A 7,982-nucleotide genomic window follows, 5' to 3' on the forward strand; every position below is an offset into this window, starting at 1 on the left:
AATAGGGAGGTAGGTGCCACTGAGGACTCCTCATTAAAAAAGATGATGTGTCACGCTCTCCTTTCACCATTTTTTGAATAAACAATGCCTTAGTACTGGCCTTCACATTGGCTCTGAGAATTTTCTATGTTTCACAAAATTTTTGAAAGTTTGAAAATAAAGATTAGCTCCCTGTTACTACTTGATGACCACAATAACTTCGAACTTAAATTATGAATACACCAAGGCTGTGTCGCCATGGATTAGTGTTGAAAAGTCAGCCCTCCATAGTAGAATTCTACATGAAGTCCTAAAAAGGGCATAATAGCAAAAAAATGTGCACATTCTCCACAAAGGGTGTTACATTTTAAAAGTAGAGATGGTAACAAAGGTCCTCCACCAAGGCCTTTGGATAATAAGGAACCATCATTGTATCAAGATAGTTGCTAGTTTCTCTCTTCACAAGGTGTTTCCTTGGGTGGAACTCTCAAACTATGTGCAATGTGTTCCTAGTGGTCTAACATAGATTCTACTTTACTTGAAATGATATTTACCATGTATACGCTACTAGAGTATAAATTCTTTTACATTGCCAAATAGATAGTTCAAAGATACCAAGAAGGCATTCAACATATTTGTATGTTTATGAAGGTTTGATATACATAAAATTATAAGCATTTCTTGGTTTCTAAAAAAAATAATCCACACAAGTCAATATGGTCAACAAAATGTTATGGAGATAATATACTCACTTTCATAAAATCTTTAGAACCCTTTTAATGTTTTTAAAATAAAAGTCAAGAGTATTTTTTACCTATGCTAGTTTTAAGCTCTGATTTTAATTGAAGCCTTTGATAGGTCATAATGGATTTCATCATCATCTATTCATAGTGATCCTTTTAGCATTTGATATGTAACATTGTCAATATGAGTGTCAATTATTGATCATCTTTTCTCTTAGACTTTTTCTTGGCTCTTTGTAAAGCGACCTATTGAATGAAATGATGGAATGTAAATAATTTATAGAGCTAAAGTTACGTCTATGTAAGAACTTTATCTTCACTTTTTCATTTTTAATTTATTTTAAGCACATCTTTGGTTTTAGAAGCTACATTTAGAAGTTTAATATTACCCCTACATATATCTAGGTTTATAAAATAAGGACTATTTTTTTTACTTGCATGTTTAAAATTGTGAATAACATCATTACTTTATAGATATCAATTATGGTTATCGATCAATCTCAAATCGATCATTAGCATTGATCTAAAAAATACCATATTCAAACAGACATTTTATGATTCATTTTTCTTTTTATATAAAGATAGTTTTTTAATTATCCATTTTCCTTATATAAAGATAGACACTTTATGATTACTTTGCAGTGCTAGAGCTCAATATTCCTTTTATTTGTTTCATTTTTAAAATTCAATAGCTCTATTACTTTACATAATTCTATATATCATTCTTATCTTTATTCATTTTGCTTTTAGCTCTCTACATATTTCATATGGTTCTAGCTAATTTGTTACAGCTTGGTACATTTGTTTCTAGTTAAAGGGTATGCATTTATATGGGAGGTTCATATTATATGCAAATATTCATAAGGTGGGTATTCAATATGCATAGTATTTTAATGTGTTAATTGTATTTAATTATTGATGCATGGTATCTCAATGAATCCTTACATTTTGGTTGATGCATTTAATTGTATGATTTTCAAATTAGTTTTCTTTTGTATTGGCACCTAATAATATAGTATTATTACTAACATATGAAAATTTTATTATACTTTTTATAACAAATGACAACTTTCTTAGTATTTAGAAGATGCTGACATGTATTGAACTATTGCCATGTGACTTTTTATGTTGCTCACGCTACCATGTAATATGGTGATATTGATTCCTTGTATTTGTTTAGTATTGTTGTCTCCATGAATTCAAGAATTTTTTGGCTTGCATATTGCGATATATATTGCAAATATAATATTATAAACATTTACCATATGCTCTTCAATAATTGAACAATTTTGAGAATTAAAGTACACTTTTTGGTTGTCACAAATTTTGATAAGCAATGTTATGATTCTATGCTATAGAAGGTTGCAATATGTCCCTAATTTAAAATCCATGCAATTGCGCAAGCAACTGGTGAGGGGGAGGGTTGAGAGTGAAATCGAGAGAGGAAAGGCTAATATGGGGGCATAACCTCCTCCTATGTACTAACATGATGAGACCCATGCCATGACACTATTGGAGGAAAGTATTTGTACCCCTCCCTCATTTATTGATTCAGCACGCCCCATTTACGTCATGTGTATTTAGTTAGCCTAGTGGTGATATGAAGTCCTTACCTTGGTTAATTGATGCAATTAATGAGGCCATTCAACATAAGTTAATACAAAGAGGGACATGCCAAGGTAGGAATTTGAGTTAGATGAGCCAATATTTGAGTAAGACATATGCTGTCCCCTTGTATTATTATATGGGAGATTTTGCAAATTTCTATGCTTTTTTGCCTTTGAATTAATTTTCATATCAAAATAAAAATATTAAATGCTTTTGTTTCAAGATACATGTTGGCTTGTCACTTGATAAAATGAGCTAATGGGAGTAAGCTTAGTGTCAACAAGGCTCTTACCAAAGGATCAATAAGGAGAAGTGTGCCTATGTAGAGCTTAGATTATGAATCCCGTTCTTTGCTGGCATTCATTCCAAGTCCATCTTCCAACTAACCAACCCTAGGTCTCCCTTTGACAAATCAACACATTGGTTTCCGTCTCATCTCAAGCTGGCTTCCCACCAATAATGACGGATCCTTTCCCTCCTAGCTGTCCTTCTCAAACCTACCATATGAGAGTCACCAATCACTATAAGATCCGAACCTTCCCAGCTCCAAGTTTCCCATGCGTGTTTAGTTAGATTTAGAGACATTTAGAAGTCATATTTAGTTGATAGTAAGGGGCACTGGTCATGATTCCAAAGAGTAGCTAAATCTAGTCAATCACTATGAAGTGAGACCGGTCCTAATGGTACCAAACATGTGTTCAAATAATCTTAAATATATATCAAGTCTCTGTGAATTTTCTAAATGCTGCTGAAACGCACATGCAACCGCAGCCTGCTTGGAGAGTTTAGGCATCCATTCCTTCCACTTCAAAAGTTTCCTTACAATAGAGAAGGGGCTCAGTACATAGAACTGAAACAAAACTGGTACTGGGGAAAGAGAAAGGCTATAATGAAATCAGCAGAATATACACTGAGCAACTTACTAATGCAACTTCCATTTGAAAGTTCTTAGAATCACCGTGATATCGAGTAATTTTTCAATTTAAACCCAAATAGAACATCACCTGTCCAAATATCTTCTTGTTAGCAACTTGGCCTTCCTAAATCTGTCCTCATAGCCCCTTTCCATCACTCTCTTCTCGGCTTGACCATATAATGTGTTGCACTTGACAAGCACTTTGTTTGAAAATGCACTGGAAGGAAACAACCATCCCACAGGAGCTGCTGAATAATGTAAGAGGAACTCTGTACACAGATGACGGTCCCAAATTGATCAATAAATTAGTTGGACAGAATAGTTGATTGCTTTCTACCTTCAATCGTGCATTTCTAATTTTTAGCTTTGAATTTTTCTAAGAGAACACACAATTTACAGGCACCCGAAGCAAAAATTGAGAACTTTTTTTGATATTCATCGACACAAGCTTGCCAATAACTAGGAAAACACTATGCTCTACTTTACCTTCAAATTTTTCAAACTGACATCAAAGTATAAATGCTTTTGTGCAGCTTTAACCAAAACACATAAATCACCTTTCCACTGTTCTGCACAATAGCTACTCCATGTGTATTGGCACCCATTTCTTCCCTTGACTATCTCTTGTGTGCCCCTTGGCAAGCAGTTTGAACACAAAAGTGATCATTTAGGAGTAGGAATCAGCTTCACCACAGCAGAAAGCGGCCAACTGAGGAAGCCGATTACTATGCAGATCAACCAGTGTTGCCAGTCTAGCTTGACAGTTGAAGCAAATTTATTTAAGAACTCCACAATTATCACTTGCAGTACCAGAGTAGTAGACAAAATCCCCATAAACAGGCGGTTGTTGAGAAGCCCACTGAATATATTCAGCTTTTCTGGTTTTCTTGCATTAACTTCATTGAATAGCTGGCAAAGGACAAACGAGTTGAATATGATTGTGTTATTAATGTCATCTGCATCAGGTCCCTTCAGCCTGATTATGTCCTTGCCTCTGAACTGCAGGGTGAGAAGCACTACGATCTGATAGAAAGCCTGTCCAAGGATGTTTCTCCACATCACATTAGAGATCAGTGGTTCTTTGCGACCCACTGGTGGCCTGTGCATGAGATCATCTGTTGGAGGCTCAGTGGCCAAAGCAAGCGCTCCGAGTGTATCCATTATGAGATTTACCCACAACAACTGTACTGCTGTCAAGGGAACATCTCCAGATGAAGCAGCAGCGACAAAATTTATTGTAAGGGCTGCAACATTAACAGTCAGCTGAAACTGAATGAATTTTTGTATATTGAAGTATACTGAGCGGCCCCAGCGCACCACTTTGACTACAGATGCGAATTATCATCCAATATAATGATGTCTGAGCTTTCTTTAGCAACTTCTGTTCCTTGAATACCCATTGCAAGGCCAACGTCTGCTTCATGAAGTGCAGGGGCATCATTCGTTCCATCTCCAGTCACAGCAACCACATGACCCAGCTCTCTCAGAGTTCGAACCATTAACAACTTGTCTGAAGGGGATGACCTAGCCATGACAGAGATCTTTGGTAGTTCCTGTTTCCTCATTTCATCGCTGTAGTTCCGAAAAGTAACTCCTTCAATAGCTATTCCTTCTTGGAGTATGCCACACTCGCCAGCTATTGCTTTCGCAGTCATGATGTTATCCCCTGTCACCATGTGCACCTTTACACCAGCTGCTTGGCAGAGCCCGACAGCTTCGCGGACGCCAGGCCTGCAAGGATCTTTGATTCCAACTATTGCAATCAGTGCTAAGGGCCCTTCAGGAATCTTCCATTTTTCCAACTGCTCCCCTGTAGGCACCTCCTCCTCATCAATGTCTCTATAGGCAAATGCTATGCACCGCAAACTCTCAGCAGCCATTCTTTCGATTACTTTCATAAGATTTGCTCTTGTTTCTTCGGTGATAGGAACTTTAGAATTGTCTTCACACAACATCGTATCACACTCATGCAATACAATCTCTGCAGCACCTTTCCAGTGTACACAGACCTCTCTTCTGTTTGCAAATCTCAAAGCAACACCAGCCCTCTTCTTTGTTGAATTGAACGTCTCAACTTGTAGGATGGTGGCCTGAGACCTCACTGCTTCAAAATCCATGCCAATTTTCAGTCCCCAAGATAGAACTGCCTTCTCTGTTGGGGAGTCTGTCACCTCTGGTTCTTTACCTTCTGGGGGAATGAAAACACTACCACTGCTGTTTTGAGAAATCCCTTCAAGGAGGAGGATGCATATGCCCACAGCAAGGCTCTGCAATTCTGCAACAGGTTCTCTCAGTTCACCTGCAACCCATGCCTTAACTACTGTCATCTGATTTAGAGTGAGTGTGCCTGTTTTATCACTGCAGATAGCAGTGGCACCGCCCATAGTTTCACAAGCAGACAATCGCCTTACAAGGGCTCTATCAGCCATCATTTTTCTCATGGAGTATGCAAGAGTCAGCGTGACAGCTAACGGAAGGCCTTCAGGTACTGCCACTACCACAATAGTGACAGCAATTGCAAATATGTCCACAACGCTATTTACTGCAACAGTTGCAGGAGTTTGTCCTGCCCTAAACTTTCCTGAGTTGTTAGAACCCCCTTTGTGACCAAAAAAGTAGAAAATGATAAGTATGAGGAGCACCAAAACCGCGACAGACAAACCAACCTTTCCAATGAAGGTAGCAACACCATTCAGGCGAACCTGCAAAGGAGTTTCCTCCCCTGTACGTTCTCCAATTTCTGCCATTAACTGGCCCCATTCCGTATTGGTTCCAACCCCAGTTACAAGCATGGTGCCAAAGCCATCCTCAACCTTGCAACCAGACAGAAGGTATGGATTTCTGTGGTCCACGTGCACTTGCTCACTTTCACCGGTCATACTTGACTCGTCAATCGATAAAGAATGCCCATGCACAAAGAGGCCATCCGCAGGTACCTGATCCCCTATATTAAGGAATACTATGTCACCCACGACTAGCTCGAAAATAGACAGCTTCACCCTCCGACCTCCTCTAATGACTTCCATCTGAATGTTCCGTTTTTCTTCATTCAATGTCATGAACTGGAGAGCTTGCCTATAATCACTCACGGAGGTGACAAGAATTACGAGCAGTACAGCAAAGGCAATGCTGGCACCGTCCTACCAGCCCTCTTGGATGCCATGACTTCTTATCCCAAAGACAAGCGACAAGACTCCACAAACCATAAGTATGATAAGGGTAAGGTCCTTGCAAGCGTCCCAGAAGAAAGCCAGGAAACATTTGGGAGGTTTCTTGGGGTAAGTGTTGGAGCCGAAAGAGACCTTGCGCTTCTGAATTTGAGAAGTGTCGTCTTCGATGCCCTTTTCCACGTTAGTTCTAAGCCTACGTGCAACGTCGTTTGGACCGCCGAGCTGTCGAAGAGATACAGAATCGCGTTCCTGAACTAGATGGATTAATCTCTGGGGCGACACCTCCAATCCATCAGGTACAGGGTACTCATCGGCAGGAGCTTCATCGGCTCCGGACGCCGCCGCTTGGAATCTACGCGCAGCTCGAACTGCATGAGCAGTCTTCCTGAATTTACTTAGTCTTTCCAATCGAAGTTGTTCTTCCTCGATGCTAGCAGTATACCGGAACCTCCGAGCTGCATTAAGAGCAAAAGTGGCTTGTCTCCAGCGCTGTAAGCTTCCCACAGTGGAGTTTTTGGGGGGAATGTCAAAGATATCGCCAGTTTCAGCATTCTCTTCATCAGGGAGAGAGCTTCCGGGTTGTTGCGCGACCGTCCCATCATCCCGGGGGGTATTGAAGGAGGAGGAGCGACTGCGGAAGCTCATTGCAGGAAGCCTTTCGTCGATCTACTCCAGGAGAATTTGCGATACGCTTCGCGCAGAACCATGTAGGAGCCAGGCTTGTGCGCTGTTGCCACATGCAGACGAGGTTCTTCCGGATCATGGATTGTGTGATATTCAAAATCCAGCAAGATGAAGCAAGAATTACAACAAAACGATGAGGAAACGAGAATTTTACCGAAGGCGATGGGCAGTGCTCAAATCCTACCAAGGAGCATGGATTAGGCGCGTCATGCAGGCGGACTCTCGTGAATCGACGCGTTTGTTCGGTGACGCGCTTTGAATCCCCGCGTTGATTGCCGATATCACGATTCACCAAAAGAAATCCGTTGGAGATGGAGGCCATCACGCGCTCTTGGCAAGTGCTCTCGCTGCATCATCATCATCATCCTCAACCGAAAAAAAGCACGAAGCTCCAACGCTCAGAGCGCAGCTTGTTAACGGTCGTCGCTCACTCCTCTGATCACTTCGCGCTCCTCAAACGATCATCATCTGCTCGTCTCTCTCTCTCTGCGTCATTCTGATTGGCATCAAAAGATTGTCTGCTCGTCTCGCTCTCTGAATCAAACATTGTTTTGCATTCGCCTCGCCTTTTTTTGCTTGAATCTATTGTTTGCACTCCTTTTGCTTGCCACAGATTGCTTGGTTGCACTCCTCACTCCTTTGACTAACACATTGCTTGCTCTAATTGCTTCAAAATTGTTTGCAACATATACATCTAAGCTTCCTAGCACATCCTGGCTCTCCCAAATCCTTCCTCCTAAATGGCAACAACATTATCACACATATATATATTCACATGATCTCCATATATATATATACATAAAGAATGCCATAGACACCAAAAACAATGCAATGCAAGGTTCTCTCTCTCCCTCTCTCTCTCTCTCTCTCTCATCTTCCTAA

At 40.4% G+C, this 7,982-nt stretch overlaps 1 pseudogene across 1 annotated transcript; it reads right to left on the reverse strand.

Annotated features, from left to right (window-relative positions):
• Positions 1 to 3,146: 3,146 nt before the first annotated feature.
• On the reverse strand, positions 3,147 to 7,230 carry LOC147890014 (calcium-transporting ATPase 5, plasma membrane-type pseudogene; annotated as a pseudogene). The gene is made up of 2 exons (XR_015542738.1): positions 3,804 to 7,230; positions 3,147 to 3,515 (listed from the first exon to the last, which is right to left on the reverse strand). The product of XR_015542738.1 is annotated as a calcium-transporting ATPase 5, plasma membrane-type pseudogene (transcript).
• Positions 7,231 to 7,982: the final 752 nt, after the last annotated feature.

This window comes from Dipteris shenzhenensis, chromosome 19, assembly GCF_047967505.1.
Source record: "Dipteris shenzhenensis isolate YYH24624 ecotype China chromosome 19, Dip_SZ_1.0, whole genome shotgun sequence".
Classification (NCBI taxonomy): domain Eukaryota; kingdom Viridiplantae; phylum Streptophyta; class Polypodiopsida; order Gleicheniales; family Dipteridaceae; genus Dipteris; species Dipteris shenzhenensis.